Genomic DNA, 17,672 nt, shown 5'->3' on the forward strand with positions numbered 1-17,672 from the left:
TGCAATGTGTGCTTTGAGCTTTACTAAAGTTTCTTTAATGAATGTGGATGCCCTTGCAGTTGGAGCATAGATTTTCAGATTTGAGAGTTCATCTTGGTAGATTTTACATTTGATGAGTATGAAGTGTCCCTCCTTGTGTTTTTTTAAAAAATAACTTTAGGTTGAAATCTGATTTTATTCAATATTAGAATAGCTACTCCAGCTTGCTTCTTGGGACCATTTGCTTGGAAAATTGTTTTCCAGCCTTTTACTCTGAGGTAGTGTCTGTCCTTGTCCCTGAGGTGGGTTTCCTGTATGGAGCAAAAAGTTGGGTCCTGTTTACATAGCCAGTCTGTTAATCTATGTCTTTTTATTAGGGAATTGAGTCCATTGATATTAAAAGATATTAAGAAAACTTAATTGCTGCTTCCTGTTATTTTTGTTGTTAGATTTGGTATTCTGTTCATGTTGCTATCTTCTTTTAAGTTTGTTGAAAGATTAGTTTCTTGCTTTTTCTAGGGTGTAGTTTCGCTCCTTGTGTTGGTGTTTTCCCTTTATTATCCTTTGAACGGCTGGATATCTGTAGAGATATTGTGTAAATTTGGTTTTGTCATGTAATAGTTTGGTTTCTCCATCTATGGTAATTGAGAGTTTTGCTGGGTATAGTAGCCTAGGATGGCATTTGTTTTCTCTTAGGGTCTGTATGACATCTGTCTAGGATCTTCTGGCTTTCATAGTCTCTGGTGAGAAATCTGGTGTAATTCAAATAAGTCTGCCTTTATATGTTACTTGAAGTTTTTCCCTTAGTGCTTTTAATATTCTGTCTTTGTATAGTGCATTTGGTGTTTTAATTATTATGTGTCAGGAGGAATTTCTTTTCTGTTCCTTTCTATTTGGTGTGCTGTAGACTTCTTGTATGTTCATGTGCATCTCTTTCTTTAAGTTAGGGAAGTTTTCTTGTATAATTTTGTTGAAGATATTTACTGGCCCCTTAAGTTGAAAATCTTCATTTTCATCTATACCTAATATCATTAGGTTTGTTCTTCTCCTTGTGTCCTGGATTTCCTGGATGTTTTGGGTTAGGATCTTTTTTCATTTTGCATTTTTTTATTGTTGTGTTAATGTTTTCTATGGTATTTTCTGCACCTGAGATTCTCTCTTTCACGTCTTGTATTCTGTTGGTGATGCTTGCATCTATGGCTCCTGACTTTTTTCCTAGTATTTCTATCTCCAGAGTTGTCTCCCTTTGTGATTTCTTTATTGTTTCTACTTTTATTTTTAGATCCTGGATGGTTTTGTTCAATTCCTTTACCTGTTTGGTTGTATTTACCTGTAATACTTTAAGGGATTTTTGTGTTTCTTCTTTCAGGGCTTCTACCTGTTTGCCTGTGGTCTCCTGTCATTCTTTAAGGGTTTTTTTGTGTTTCCTCTTTAAGGGCTTCAACCTGTTTAGCTGTGTTCTCCTGTATTTCTTTAAGAGAATCATTAACGTCCTCCTTAAAATTGTCTATCAGCATCATGAGATATGATTTTAAGTCTGAATCTTGCTTTCTGGTGTGTTGGGGTATCCAGGACTCTCTGTGGTGGAAATACTGGGTTCTGATGATGCTAAGCATTCTTGGTTTCTGTTGGTAAGATTCTTGCATTTGTCTTTTGCCATGATAATCTCTGGTGTTAGATGTTCTTGCCATCTCTGGCTGGAGCTATTTCCTCCTGTGAGTCTGTAAGCCTGTGTCAGAACTCCTGGGAGACCAGCTCTCTCCTGGCAAGACCACTACACAGAGGGCTGTGATCAGCCCCACCTCCTAGCTGCAGGTGTCTCAGCTGCTCTGTTGCCTGCCCACTTCTGAGTGGACCTGCCTTAGAGTTTCACCAGATTGAAAATGTGGATCTCACCTGAGTCATGGGGTCAGACACTTCCTGGAGGCAAGCCCTTCTCTGGCTGGGAAGATGCACAGAGGGCTGAGAATCAGCCCCACCTCCTGGGTGCAGAAGTAGGCTCATAGGACCCTGTCCCAGAAGCTCTGCTGCTTCTGAGGCCTGTGCTCTCCTGAGTGTACATGCCTTAGAGAGTCACAGGAGAGAAAATCCAATGTTTCATTTTCATGCAAACAAACTCACATCTGCCTGTCCCAGTGGAGTCTCATCATGTATATGATGCACTGCCTATTGACATTGGGATGGCAGAGAAGATCTAGACTTGGGATTTAAGTGTTCAGCGGGAGTCTAAGCATGCATAGGTACAATGAGAATGTGGAAACTCAACCCTGCCTTTTAGCAAACTCAAATGAAGAACATAGAAGCTCAGGGTCAGAGAGACTTGGAAAGAAATGGATTGTGCACTAAGTCTATGGGAACAGAAAAGGCTTCCCTGGAGAAGTGATGGTCACATCAGAAACTCTGAATGCCTGCTGAGTCACCATGTGAGCACTCAGTACTTTACACATATGCATTCTCAAAACAACCTTGAAGGGGGCACTATTATTGTTCCCTTATCCAGATCACAACAAGCATTGTGGGACAGCATGCTATGAAGGACAGAACTGGTACAAGTGGAATGGTGTGAGTATGATAAGAATGCTAAGTTTTGTAGTTGGAAAAATGAGAGCAAGAAAGAGCACTGTCTACTCCTCCAAAGGACCGAGTTTCAATACCCAGAAGCCCACAACTGTCTGCAACTCCAAGTCCAGTTCCATGGGATCCAACACCCTTATACAGACATGTGTCCTGGCAAAATGCCAGTGCATGGTGTGTGTGTGTGTGTGTATGTTATTATGTTATTAAAGAAAAAGTTGGGTGTAATGGCACATGCCTTTAATCCTAGCACTTGTGAGGCAGAGGCAGGTGGATCACTGAAAAACAAAACAAAAATGCTTAATTTCTTGGTTTTGACAACAGTTTTATGATAATGTGAGAGGATGTCATTGTCTATAGTAAATACACCCAAAACGGCTGAGGGGTAAGGGAGAGTGACATCCTTAAAGTAATTTTCAAATATCTCAGAAAACAATAGCTGTGTGTGGTGTGTAGCTATGAACATGGAGACACTTGCTGAGAGAGGAGGGAGGGAGGGAGAGAGGAGGGGGCCATTTTAAGTAAACTTGGTAAAATATTGGCAGCACCTTTCCTGTGCTGGCTTGGACACAATTCCAAGAACCTGAAGGTTGTATAAGAGACATTCATTTTGCAGTCATGAAGAATAATACTCCAGGTGAAGGGAACCTGCCCAGGTTCTGGTAGGAGCTGTTCTTAGCTTTCAGATGGCTGCCTTCAAACAGTGATCATATCTCATGGGAAGTACACGCTCTCTGCTGTGTTCTCATAAGAGCATCAGGGAGTTGTAGGTTCTCAAGGCAGGATGGATAAGGTGATGAGAGCAGCAGTTCTAAAATAAAAATGAACATCTGTTAAGAATGTATGATTTCTCCCTTGGCATTGAACATTTATCATGAATTGATATTTAATCTTCAAAATAGCCCTAGAGAGATACTACCTCTCATATAGACTTCTGGTTCTAGCTAAGACCATATGACAATGTTACTCCCTTAGCTGTAAGCCCTTGTCAGGAATCTCCATATTTGAAGAGAGTGGCCTCATCTAATGTCGTAGACCGAGCTAACTCAAGTGCAGGAACAGACTGATGAATTGTACAGGCTCTGCCTCTTGCCAAAGTCAAGCCAACTCTAAAATGTTCTCCCATTTTTATAGCTCCCTGTGAGGTGGCCTCAGCTCAACCTTTCTGACAGTTCCACATCTTCTTCAACTGCCCACCTGGGATGTTTGCTTCCCTTGCAATGGTGGATGACAAGAAAACTCTCTGGTAAATCTCTGACACATGAGCCCATCTCTGAGAGTTCTCCTTCAGGAACTCAGACTGGGTCAGCCACCAGATCAAGGTACACATCTTCTAGTACTGAGATTCATCAGTTACTTTGTGGTAACAGGCCCAAACAGACCCACACCTGGCTTCTACTACTGATCAGATGCAATGTGAATGTGTTGGCCAGGACTCACAGGTAGAAATAAACTCCTGCTGTGATGTGTAAGAGTGGCAGTGTTAGAGATGGAGTAGGTGGGAGGGAATTTGGATTAGATAATGTCATCAGGGTGAAGTGCACATGCACACAGGCACACTCACATGCATGCACAAGCATATACACACGTGCACACATATATTCACTCATACTCTTTGTATTTTGCACTGTATGATGATTGGTTGGTCTTTGACTGGATTACTTCTAAGACTAGATTAATAGAGGTTTCTGTGTATTTGTGAGGGCATTTCGGGACAGCCAGGAAGGACATTATTGGAATATAATTGTCTTGAGTGGGGGGTCATTCATCAATATGTTGGCTGACTTGGTGCAAAAGAATTTGGAGAAAGGTGCTGTTAGCACCTGAATGAAACCACTTTTTTCTCTATGCACCTGCCCTGCTGCCATCCTCTGCTGGCATCAGACTCCTGATTCTTCAGTCCGTTACTGCCTGAACGAAGTAAGCTTGTGGACCAGTGACACCCAGGAATTAAGAGGTTTTTGAACCCAGGAGGTCACAGATGGCTGCTCTACGGCTGTCATCATGCCACAAAATGAATATATTAGATTGCATCGCAAATGATATGAATATCGTTTGGACTACCATGAGAAAAAGAGAAAGAAAGAAAGAAAGAAAGAAAGAAAGAAAGAAAGAAAGAAAGAAAGGTCTGTAGGCCCATGACCGTTCAAAGAAGGCCAAAAAAATAAAATAAAATAAAATAAAATATAAAATATGAAATAAGAGATTTCCCTGAAGCTTAAACTCTACCATAAACAGCACCATGCCGAGCAAATACAAATGAAAAAGACTATTAAGATGCATGAAAAGAGAAACACCAAGCAGAAGGATGAAGAAACAACTTTACAGGGAGCAGTCCTATCTGCTGGACAGAGAAGGAGTCGAGAGCAAAAGCACTTTCCATGATTAAGCAGAAATGAAAAAAAAAGGGCAGGAAAATGGAAGGTCCCAAAATTCATGCCCAAGGAGAAACAGAAGTATTGAAAGTTATTCGAACAGGAAAAAGAAAAAAGAAGGCATGGAACAGAATGGTAACTAAACTCTGCTTTGTTGGTGATGGCTTTACAAGAAAATGACCTAAATATGAAAAGTTCATTAGGCCAATGGGTCTACATTTCAAAAAAGCCCATGTCACACACCCTGATCTTTTGTCTGCCTATACTCAGTGTAAAAAAAGAATCCATCATCCTCGTTATATACAACCCTGGGTGTGATCACCAAATGTACAGTTATTGAAGTGAATGTGAATGAGTTGGGCCTTGTGACACAAGGAGGCAAGGTTATTTGGGGAAAGTATGGCCAAGTTACCAACAATCTGGAAAATGATGGATGCTGGTTTGATAGTGGCATCATACACATCATTCCACTCACTACTGAAGATGACACACTGCCAGGAAAACACCATCACTGGGATCTATTTGAACTACAAGCAGCCTTACCCCATGTGCAGTCATCAAGAAGTATTTATTGAGCTGGAGACATGACTCAGCAGTTAAGAGCACTGGCTGCTCTTCCAGAGATCCTGAGTTCAATTCCCAACAAGCACATGGTGGCTCACAACCATCTGTTATAGGATCCAGTGCCCTCTTCTGATATGTCTGAAGATAGCTACAATGTACTCACATATGTTAAATAAATAAAATCTTTGGAAAAAACAAAGGAGTATTTATTAAGTTGTAAAGAAAAGTAAAACACTGCCCAATTTTACTATCAAAAACTTACAATACTAATAAAATACACTTTAAAAAGGAATTGGAAGTAGACGTAAGTACATAAAAAAGGGCAAGAATCAATCCCTCTGCCCATTTGGAAGCTAGTTAGTGGATATTAGGTATGTTGTTCTCTTTGCAAACATTCTGTATTATTTAAATTAACACACAGGATTTACTTGTAATTGTAGCATTTTTGAACAAAGTGTGTGTTAGTGATCCTCCTTCCACCCCTTGCTACCTTTAATTCTCCCTCCTCTGGCTTTCCCTTTCTGTCTCTTTTCTTCATTTTCCATATCTCGCCCACCCTTCATCCTTCCTCAGGACCTATTTTTCCTCCCTCATTTGATTTCCTATTAGTTGTTTATGCTTTACTAATACACACATACACACCTACACACACACACACACACACACACTCTTCAAGAGACTGAGATCCATATGTGAGAAAGGACATGGAGTTTTTGTCTCTCCAAGAATAGATCATTTCATTTAATATTATAATTTTCATGTCCATCCAGTTTATAGGTCTTACGATTTTATTTTTCTTTTCCACTGAGTAAAATACTATTTTTGTACATGAACTAAATTTTTATTATCCATTCATTTGCTGGTGGATATTTAGGCCAGTTTCCTTTTCTTATCACTAACAGTTGGGCAGTAATAAATGGGATATTCAAGTATCTCCCTGGCAGGGCATGCAGTTCTTAGGGTACATGCCCAGGAGCAGTTCAGCCAGCTCATATGTTAGGTCTACTTTTTATGCACATACCTGTTTTGACTGTATATATGTATGTCTGTGCAGTACATTTGTGCCTCTTGCCTGAAGCCAGAAATGGGCATCAGATCCTGTGCTGACTAGTCTTATGTTAACTTATGTCCAGTTGCAGCAGAAGAGCCCAACATTTGGAGATGCCAGTGCCATGGGATCACCACCAAGAACAGCAGCAGTAGAGTAGAGTCAGCTGGAACTTAGAAGACAAGTTGTGTGTGCTGCAGAGGAAAGAGCTGGAGAAGTGACTCAAGCTCCTTGGTGGAGCCCAGAAGATTGTGAATGAATCCCAGATAACTACACATTGAGTTATTTAGACTGTTGGAGTTTGGTTTTGCTTGGTTCAGACTGCGATTGTACTCTGGCTTTTCCCTCTTGATTTTTACAGATGTGCACAGCTAAACAACTTTAAAGTTTTAAAAGAGATTTAGAATATTTTTTGAGAAACTAGATATTTTAAAGAAACTGAAATTTTACTGTGTTTGAGTTTGTAAAAGACTGTGAGACTTTATTTCTGCTTTTAATATGAGGTCTTGGGGATTGATAAGAAAGGAAAGATTGTGGTTTAACAGCAATGCGCTTGTGTGTCGAGTTGACAAGGGGTCACTGGTGCTGGCTACTCTTATGTTAACTTGACACATAAAGTAGAGGTATTTCTTAACTGAGAAAAAGGTCTCCATAAGATCCAGTTGTATCACATTTTCTTAGTTAATGATTGATGGGGAAAGTCTCAGACCATTGTGGGTGGTGTCATCTTGGGCTGGTGGTCCTGAGTTCTATCAGAAAGCAGACTGATCAAGTCAGGGGTCAGCAGGCCAGCAGACAGCACTTCTTCATGGCCTCTGCGTCAGCTCCTACCTTCAGGTTCCTGCCTTGTTTGAGTTCCTGTCCTGACTTCCTTTGATGACAAACATCCTTTAATATGGAAGTATAAGCCAAATAAAGCATTTCCTTTTCAACTTGCTGTTTGGTCGTGATGTTTCATTGCAGCAATAGAAACCTTAGCTAAGACAGATTTCCCAGAACTGGAGTTACAGATGGTCATGAGGTACCCTGTGTGTGCTGGGAATCAAACCTGGATCCTCTGTAAGAGCAACAATGCCCTAATCCACTGAGCTACCTTTCTAGCCCCTATTAGTTCCATTTTTAATTTTTATAGAAACCTCCATGTTGACTTTCACAGTAGGTGTGCTAGTTTGCAGTGCCCGTTTACCCAAATTCTCTCCACATTTGTTAGCAGATTTCTTGATGACAGCCTTTGACTAGGGTGACACAGTATCTCAAAGTAGTTTTATGTTTTCATTTCCATGATGACTTGCTGGCCATTTCTATTTCTACATTTGAGGACTTCTATGCATGTCATTAGGCTGTTTCTTAATTGGCAGCTTTGATTTCGATGTTTGATTTTTGTTCTTTCTTTGTAAGTTCTACATAGCAGCTTCCTGAAGTACATCTGGTGTCTCCCATCCTGTGGTCTGTTTGTCTGTCTGCTGAGCTAATAGTTACCTTTTAATTTCATGAAGTCCCACGTGTTGATTCTTAGGACTAGTCCATGTACTATTAGAGTTATGGTCAGAAAGAGTTTACCTAAATATGGGTCTTGAACTTCAGTCCCTGCTTCCTTTAGAAGTTTTAGATTTTATTTATTTGGTGTGTGGATCTGGGTGGGAGTGCCTGAAGAGATCAGAAGCAAGTATTGGATCCCCTGGAACTGGAGTTACAAGCAGCTGTAAGCTGACTGATATTGGTACTAGGAACCAAACTGGGGTCTCAAGGAAGAGGAACAGGTGCTCTTAACTGCTAAGCCATCTTTCTAGCCCTGCCTGAATTTCAGGTTGTAAAGTAAGATTTTTTTTTAAAACTTGATTTGAGTTGATATCTATACAAGGTAGAAAATAAGGATCTAATTTCATTCTTCTACAGATGGATCTTAGGGCCAACACCACTTATTAAATAGGCTTATTTTCCATAGCAAGTTCTTCCAAATTTTTGTTGAAAGTTGGAAGCTTTATAGTCTTGGCTTTTTCCTAGATTGTCTGTTCTGGCCTAGAGGTCTACATGTGTGCATTTAAGTCAGTGGCATGCTGTCTCTGCCACTGCACTTCTGTAGTGTTGTTTGCAGTCAGGTACCTCAGGATCACAATTCTTTTTGTTGTGTTCTTTCTCCTTAGGACTGCTTTGGCTTTTTGTAATCTCTGTGGTTCCATATGAATTCTTGGATTCTTTTTTTTTTTTTTTGACTCTTCCTAGGCCTGTGAAGAATGACCTCAGAATTTTTTGTGGGAATTGCATTCAATATGGAGGTTACTTTTGTAATAAAGCCATTCTTCTGTACTAATTCTACCAGCTCTGGAGCATGGAAGGCCTTTCAATAATTTGGTGTTTGCTTTGATTTCCTTTTTATTATTTTGAAGATTTCAATGCATAGATCTTTCACTATCTTAGTTAGATCTATTCCTAATATTTGAATGTATTATAAGTGATATATTTTTCATAATTTTTATATCCAATTAATTGTTGGTATGTATAAATCCTACTTTTTTTTAAATACTGATTTTTGTAGCCTGTAACTTTACTGAGTTTATTAAATCTAAAAGTTTTCTAGCATATTCTAGAGTATCTTTTCAGTATAGAACCATGTCCTCTGCATGCAAGCATAGCTTGACTTCTACTTTATCCCCTTTTATGTCTTTTTCTGGTCTTATTATAATACCCAAGATTCCAAGCATCATACTGAATAAAAAAGTGAGAGTGGGCATCTTTATCTCCTTCCATCTGTAGAGGAAATGATGCCAGCCTGTCTTTACTTACTATTATGATGGCTACAGGTGTGCTATAGATAAAATTTGTCAATTTGAGGACCCATTTGTAATGTCTTTTTTAATAAAACATGTTGAACTTTGTCAAAAATGCCTTTTCTGAATGTACCAAGATGGTTCTATGATTTCTGTCCTTACATTTATTTATATAGTGTGCTACATTATTGATTTGAATGTTGAGCCAACCCTGTGTCTCTAGGATAAAGCCATTGTGTTCATGGTATCTGACCTTCCTAATGTGTTCCTAAATTCAGCTTACCTGTTGAAACAGCTTATCCTGTTGAAAAATTTTTGCAGCTATATATGTATTAGAGGATTTTCTATAGATATGATAAAACGTCCTGATCAAGGCAATGTATAAAATAAGATAATAATTGGGCTTACAGTTTCAGAGGGCTAGAGTCCATGAGGATGGAGCGAAGGCATGGTGCTAGGAACAGCTGAGACCTCATATCTCAATTCCCTAGCAGGAGGCAGAAAGTACACTGTGCATAGCTTTTAAAACCTCAAGCCTGCAGCCAGTGACACACATCCTTCAACAAGGTTGCATCTCGTAATCCTGTCCAAGTTCTGCCTACTGGGGACCAAGTACTCAAACCTATAAGCTATGGAGCCATTCTCACTCAAACTATCCCAATGTTCATCAGGGAAGTTGATGTGTTGAGAAGTTAACCTATCTATCATCTATCTATCTATCTATCTATCTATCTATCTGCAATAGTGCTTTTATCTGGTTTGGGTATCAGGATAATACTGGCTTCACAAAATGAATCTGGTAGTGTTCCTTCTTTATGTATTTTGTGCAACAAACTGAGTATTGGTCTTAGCCCTTCCTTATAAAAGTTTGACAGAAGTCAGAAGTGAGCAGCTGGAGAGATGGTTACAGGCTCTGGCTGCTCAGATGACACTTCATCCTCTGATGAAGGATCTGGGTTCAGTTCCCAGCATCACAGGCTGGTACACAACTATCTGTAACTCCAGTTCTGTGGAACATGAGGCCCTCTTCAGACCTCTGTGGGCACTGAAGCACATGATGAAATTACATGCATTCAGGTAAAACATGCATACACATGAAAATAAAAATAGAAAGCTGTACAGTGAATCCATCTGATCCTGAGCTTCTCTTCTGAACAAAAACCTTTTTTTCACTGTTGATTTTGTGCTTCTAGGGGATGTGTTTAAGTCATTCTATCTTCTGGTTTAAATATTCGTAGGTCATAGTAATTTAGAAATTCACCCATTTTTCTTCTAGATTTTCTAGCTCTTTGGAATATAAAGCATTTTCGATGTTTTGCATTTTAGCAGAGTCTTGCTGTAACAAGACTTTTTTTCATCTCTAAATTAGTTAATTTGGGTCTTCTCCTTCATTTTTTTTTATTTTGAATAAGGGTTTGTGAATCTTGTTAACTTTTTCAAAGTAATCAGCTGCCTTAGTCATGGTTTCTCTATTGCTGTGATAAAGCATGATGACCAAAGGCAATGTGGAGAAGAAGGGTTTATTTCTTTAGTTCGTGCAGTTTTTCCTTTATTTTATATGGTCATCAATTTTTAAAAGATAAGACTCTAACTTCTTCCTTGGGCATTTCTCTGTAATCTTAGGTTCCATTATAGTAGAGTTGGGACCTTGGAATAAACCATGAGTGGTTGTTATGTCACATTCCTTGTGCATCTACTTATAAATTCTCAACTCTATATGGTTGCTTTGTTTTCTGTCTTTCTAGAGTGATGCCTTCATGAAGTTCAGCTGTGCACACTGGTAGAGTTTGGCACTGATTGCCAGGTAGAGCCACTGAGGTGATCCCAACTTGGTTGGGTGACAGCATGACCACATGCAGATCACCAATATAACCAAATGGAGTAAAACCCTGGTTGCCCTGGTCACACTTTGAACTCCATGAAACTGCTGGACACTGGAGTCAAAATAGTGACCCAGCTGGACTCTGTGCATGGATTGTACTAAGAACCCCAGTCCCATGAGTTCTGAGAATACTGGTGCCAGAACTCTGGTCCTCTGGTGAATGAGGACCACTGGAGCTTCATGAAGACTGAGTCCTATGCTGACCTCTGTGGCCACTGGAGCTAAACCCCTGACCCATGGTGAACTGCATGGCTACAGGAGTCAGAACCTGAGTCCTGCAGCTGCACATATTATTTTGCATACCTTAACTAGTTCACTAAAAAGAGAAAGTCTAACTGAGTTTAGTGGCAAATATCTCAGCACTTGAGACTGGAAGAAGGAAGGTCAGAGATCAGGAGTCCAAAGCTAAGCAGAGAAATGAAAGATCCTATGTGGAAGAAAGGGGTGTGGGGGAAACCAGTATTTCATTTTCTCTGCTTTCTCAGGAGTTTGCACCTAAGGCCTCTCATCTGCTTACAAACTGCCCAGGCTGGCTTTTAACCTGCAATCTTCCTTTATCAGCTTGCTGGGTAAACAGAATTATACACCTTTGCCACTGTGCCCAGCAAATTATCACTTCATATTCTCAGACTAGAAATAGACTTTGTTTCATAGAGCAGTTTTGGGTTTAGAGAAAACTATGCACACATTACAGGCCCCAGTCAATACTTTTCTTTTCCCCATACTACTGAAATCTTGCTTGGGTGTGGTGCATCTGCTCAAACAGTCAGTGAGTTCATCCTTGTGTATTCTGTGGGTTTTGCCAAATGCAATAATATGTCTGCAATTACAATAGCTTTATTGACCTAAAAATCACCTGTACGAAAATTATTCATTTGTTGAACCTGTGCCCCTGGAAACCCCTGATATTTTATGTCTTTTACATTGGCCTTTCAAGACTACAATACAGGTGGGATCATGTTATATGTAGCCTTTTAAGACTTGCTGCTGACCACAATTTACACTTAAAATCTTCTGTGTGTTTTTTATAGATTTAACTACTTCTCCTCCTCCTCCTCCTCTTCCTCCTCCTCCTTCTTCTTCTTCTCTCCTCCTCCTCTTCCTCCTCCATTTTCCTCTTCTTCTCCTTCTTTTCTTCTTTTTCTTCTTCTTTCTTTCTTTCTTTCTTTCTTTCTTTCTTTCTTTCTTTCTTTCTTTTAGACATTTTCTTTATTCACATTTCAAATGTTATCCCCTGTTGTGAATAGGCCTGGGGCTAATTATATTTGATGTTAAATCTGTTCTCCTATGAGTGGCTGTGAACAAGGAATGAGTCAGCACTCAGGTGATTTCCTGTAAACCTGCTTCCCACCTTAATTTGTAAAATAAAGGAGAGCTGACTATTGAGCAGATAAAGTGAAAATGGAGCAGAAGGTGGAGAGAGAGAGAAGGATAAAATGGAAGAGGGAGAGGACAGAGAAGTGGAGGAAGAAGAAAAATGGAGCAGAAGCACATGGCCTAGAGGAATCACAAGTTCTAACGGGGGGTCTCATAGATGTAGAAGATGGTAGTGTAGCAATAGATGTGCCCAATCTAGGTGCACAGCATGAAATCATACTGAGTTGTGTTTTCATTGCCAGGGCATATTTGGGTTGGAAATTTATAGAACAAAAGTTGACTGGGTTTGAGGGGCCTACAGAAAACAGCAGAGAGGCATCTATGCCTGAGAGAGCCTTTCTGTGTTTGCTTCCCTGTATCCTTTGCTCAACACCCTGCCTCCCCCACCTCCAAAAAGGGACAGAGACAACACGTGTCTATTTACACTCAGATTCTCCCTGTGATTAAAGAATTGGGAAACAAAGGTACAAAGGTGTACTGGCTAGTTTTGTGTCAACTTGACACAGCTGGAGTTATCACAGAGAAAGGAGCTTCAGTTGGGGAAATGCCTCCAAGAGATCCAGCTGTGGGGTATTTTAGTGATCTAGCCAGGAGGGCCCCTTGTGGGTGGGACCATCCCTAGGCTGGTAGTCTTGGGCTCTATAAGAGTGGGTAAGAGCTACCCACTGCTCTTCCAAAGGTCCTGAGTTCAAACCCCAGCAACCACATGGTGGCTCACAACCAGCTGTAACTCCTCTTCTGGAGTGTCTGAAGACAGCTACAGTGTACTTACATATAATAAATAAATAAATCTTAAAAGAGAGAGAGAGAGAGAGAGAGAGAGAGAGAGAGAGATCAGGCTGAGCAAGCCAGGGGAAGCAAGCCAGTAAGTAACATCTCTCTATGGCCTCTGCATCAGCTCCTGCTTCCTGACCTGCTAGAGTTCCAGTCCTGACTTCCTTGGTGATGAACAGCAATGTGGAAGTGTAAGCTGAATAAACCCTTTCCTCCCCAATGTGCTTCTTGGTCATGATATTTTGTCCAGGAATAGAAACCCTGACTAAGACAAAAGGGCTCTGGACCATTGATATAAAGAGAGAAATATTTTTGATACTTAAAGATGGTATAAAGATATTGCTTTAATATGTCTTACAGGATACTCATATTCTGTCTAACATGGGCTCTACAGGAATTTGGGGTTTAAATTGTGGTTTGACAATCTTTTTTTTTTTTTTTTTTGAGACAGGGTTTCTCTGTATAGCCCTGGCTGTCCTGGAACTCACTTTGTAGACCAGGCTGGCCTCGAACTCAGAAATCCGCCTGCCTCTGCCTCCCAAGTGCTGGGATTAAAGGCGTGTGCCACCACGCCCGGCTGACAAGCTGCTTCTTATAAGTAGGTTTAGTACTTAAACATGGGAAATTTCACCTGCGGTTCAGAACTAGAGAGGGAATCTTAGTCACTGACTCCAAGTAGTGAGAGCAGTGATACTCGCTTGCTATGAACAGGTATTAATTAATAGAAGTCTGTGGCTCTAGGTAGAGAGCATAACAGATAGATGTTATAATAGGTATTAATTAAATAAATGTCTGTGGCTCCTGGTAGAGAGCACAACTGAGAGATGGTATAACAGGAAGGCTGCTCTAGACAGAGAGCTTAACCACTAAAAACTATCTGCTTCCTATAGGCGGATGTTAGTGGAAGTTTGATTTAATTGCTTTAAAGATGGTATAAAGGTATACTGCTCTGCTAAGTCTTACAGGATACTCATATTCTGTCTAATGTGGGCTCCACGGGAATTTTGAGTTTAAATCCTGGTTTGACAAGCTGCCTCTTATAAGCAGGTATAGGAATGGAAAGGAAAGGAAAGGAAAGGAAAGGAAAGGAAAGGAAAGGAAAGGAAAGGAAAGGAAAGGAAAGGAAAGGAAAAAAAAAGGAAAAAGGAAAAAGGAAAAAGGAAAAAGGAAAAAGGAAAAAGAAAAAAAGGAAAAAGGAAAAAGGAAAAAGGAAAAAGGAAAGGGAAAGGAAAAGAAAGGAAAGGGAAAAGGGAGGAAGAAGAAGAAAAGCAGAGCAGAAGCACATGGCCTGGAGAAACCAAAAGTTCTAAGGGTCTCATAGATGTGGAAGATGGTAATGTAGCTGTAGATCTGCCCAATCTAGGTGCACAGCATGTATTCATATTAATTGAGTTGTGCTTTCATTGCCAGGGCATATTTGGGTTGGAGATTTACAGCAACAATCCTGTTTCCTGGTTTCCCCTCTGAAAACCTCCTATCACCTCCCCCTAGATTTAACTTCTTTTCAATTGGCACAAATGTTTTTCTATGTCCTTACATAGATTTCTAGTTTTTTCTCTTTAATGGACACCACATTATTTTGTAGTATAATTATACAAATACCCTTATGTTTTTCCTTCCTAATAGATGCACAGACATACAGAGGCCCTTTATAGTTGTCATTTGTTTTATTATTGACGTTACAGTACAGCATCATAGCCAATAAAGAGTTGTTACTGCTGTGTCTATAAAGAGAACCTAGTTACAGAGTAGAGTAGGTGGTAACTTGGAACAAGAAGGGGATGGCCCCATGACTGCAGCAGAGAGGCTCATAGGAGGAGAGGTGGAAGGCTAGAGAAGCAGCAAACAAAGGCACTTGGGGGTGGAGTTTAAGCTTTGAGAGGTGCACAGTACAGGAAGGACTCAGGTCTTTGAAGAAGTAATATGGAGAAGGAAGGCATCTTGGCCTTCGAGTTCCAGCATCTTAGCTCAGAGCTCAGAGTTGTGAGGTTACTCTGGGTACTTAAGGGCTTCCCTTCCCATCTAACCTGCTTCAGGGCAAGTGTCCTGGAGGTCCACCTCACCACTGCAGAGCTTTCAGAGAACAAGGCAGGTGTGCTCAGGTGGCTCCTTTGGTGAAAAGCAACCAGATATGATTTCTTGTCATCTTTGTGTCAAAAATGCTGTTTGCTTGTGGAAATCAAGCCTGACTCACACCAGAATGACTGCTTGACATGAGCTCTTATGTTTGGTATCTTCTCCGGTTTATAAAACATTCATAGTCATCCCACTGTTTTGTTTGTTTGGGTGTCTTGTTTTGTTTTCTCTGTGTAGTCCTGGCTTTCCTGGAACTCAGGCTCTGTAGCTCAGGCTGGCCTCAGACTCAGAGATCCACCTGTCTCTGCCTCCCAAGTGTGGGGAGTGTGTGTGCCACCTCCCAGGTCCCATTGTCATTTCTAACACAACTTATCCTTGAACTCAAGACACATCCTGGAACTTCAGTTTCTCTCTTATGTCTACCATCCCATGAAATAGGGACCTGCTGGTTGCCGATGACTGAACAAAGAGATCCTCTGACAAGGCACATCTGTCCCCAACTGTCTTCCCAGAAGCAAGGGTTCAGAAGCAGATGGTCTATCTGGGAATGATCTAGAGACACCAGTAGCAAGATGGAAGGGAGGTGGAAAGGAGACAGAGATAATTCCTGGTCCAGTCCTGTGTGACACTGCTGAGGGTTGTTCCTGGGGTGATTAGAACTTACTTACACATAGAAGGGTGGTTCTATAACATCTATTTCTATGATGCCAGATGATTACCTGTGATGGAGAAGGAGGTGCTAGCGATAAGAGATGACCAGAGAGCTATGATATGGGAATTCTGAAAGCTGTGGTGAGGCCTATACCATCTTCCAGAGAAACACTCCTCAAAAGCCCTTGGTCATCTCTGCAGCACGCGGCACACTAAAGTAAGAGAAAGAGAACACATTTCAAGGGAGGGGCCTGTACTCCTAGCAGGCCTTTGGACTTTGAGCTCTCTCCACCAACTTTGCCATAATCAGAACTCATTCCTCCACCTGAGAACAGCATGCATGTTGACTTTGTAAAACCTCCCTCCATCTTTAATCCTTATTATTTGGGTTAAAATGTCTCTGCCACTACTTTCAAAAGTGATCACTTGACAAAGGCACAAAAAGCAGGTGTAAAACTAAATCCTCTTTAGCAGCCCAGAACTCAGTGTTCAATATGAGTTTTGGTACACACGGGAAGGAGCACGAGGTGGGTGTGGTGGCCCACACCTTTAATTCCAGCAATCAAGTGTCAGAGATGGAGTATTTCTGTTTGAGACTAGTCGGGTCTACATGGCAAGTTCCAGAACTTGGGAAAAAAAAGACAGATCAAGGGAGGGAGGGAGGGGGAGAGAGAAAGAGAGAGAGAGAGAGAGAGAGAGAGAGAGAGAGAGAGAGAGAGAGAACATGATACACAAGAAATGATGGTGTTGAAGGTGAAATTTTTATAATTTCAAAACCACCTTTCACATACAGATACACACACACTTATATCCCATCCGCAACCCAAGGCTGTTTGCTGTCATTGAAGCCCTATGTTCCTGTTATAAGAAGGAGCAAACATTGCTAACAACCCAAGTCATAAAATAATTGAGAAGATGGCCTGTGCCCCATCTGCTCTGTTCCTCCTTAGGAAACAAGCACCATATGCTGCCATCCTTTCATTTTTAAGCAGTCTTCCTACGGTCACTTCCCTGACAGTGAGGGAGCATGCCAGGCAGCAGCCTCCACCTTTGTGGAGATTCCAACAGCTCAGGTATCACTCTGAGGTCTCCACAACACTCCCAGTCTAGGTCTGAGTCCCATCAAAACTCCAAGTAAGGGGAGTACTGTGGCTACACACTAATGTGTTAATAAGAATTTTAAACTCAACCTGTTTGCTATGGAGACACCAATGACTAACTTCCTTCCTTCCTTTCTTCCTTTCTTCCTTCCTTCCTTCCTTCCTTCCTTCCTTTTTTTCAGTCACTCTTCAACATGTTTTCTGTATACTGTTAATCTAAAGGGTTTCTAGAGGCTGGTCAGGTGGCTCAGAAAATAAAAGCACTTTTACATACACTTGACAAGCTAAATACAATCTCAGGACTAATATAAGGTAAAAGGAGAAAACTGCCTCCACAAAGTTGTTCACTGACCTCAAATCATGCAACACAGACAAACACACACACACACACACACACACACACACACAAAATTTAAGTAATTTGATTGAGTTAAAGGATTTATAATAAAAGAACTGCCCATTGAGGGAATTTTCTTGGCTGTGCTTTGCTCTACCCCGACATGA

General features: G+C 40.8%; 2 pseudogenes; both read left to right on the forward strand.

Annotated features, from left to right (window-relative positions):
- The first annotated feature begins 4,557 nt into the window (after positions 1-4,557).
- On the forward strand, positions 4,558-5,503 carry LOC110309636 (annotated as a pseudogene).
- Positions 5,504-16,489: 10,986 nt separating this feature from the next.
- Positions 16,490-16,593, forward strand: LOC115029336 (annotated as a pseudogene).
- The last annotated feature ends 1,079 nt before the right edge of the window (positions 16,594-17,672 follow it).

Source organism: Mus caroli, chromosome 14, assembly GCF_900094665.2.
Source record: "Mus caroli chromosome 14, CAROLI_EIJ_v1.1, whole genome shotgun sequence".
Classification (NCBI taxonomy): domain Eukaryota; kingdom Metazoa; phylum Chordata; class Mammalia; order Rodentia; family Muridae; genus Mus; species Mus caroli.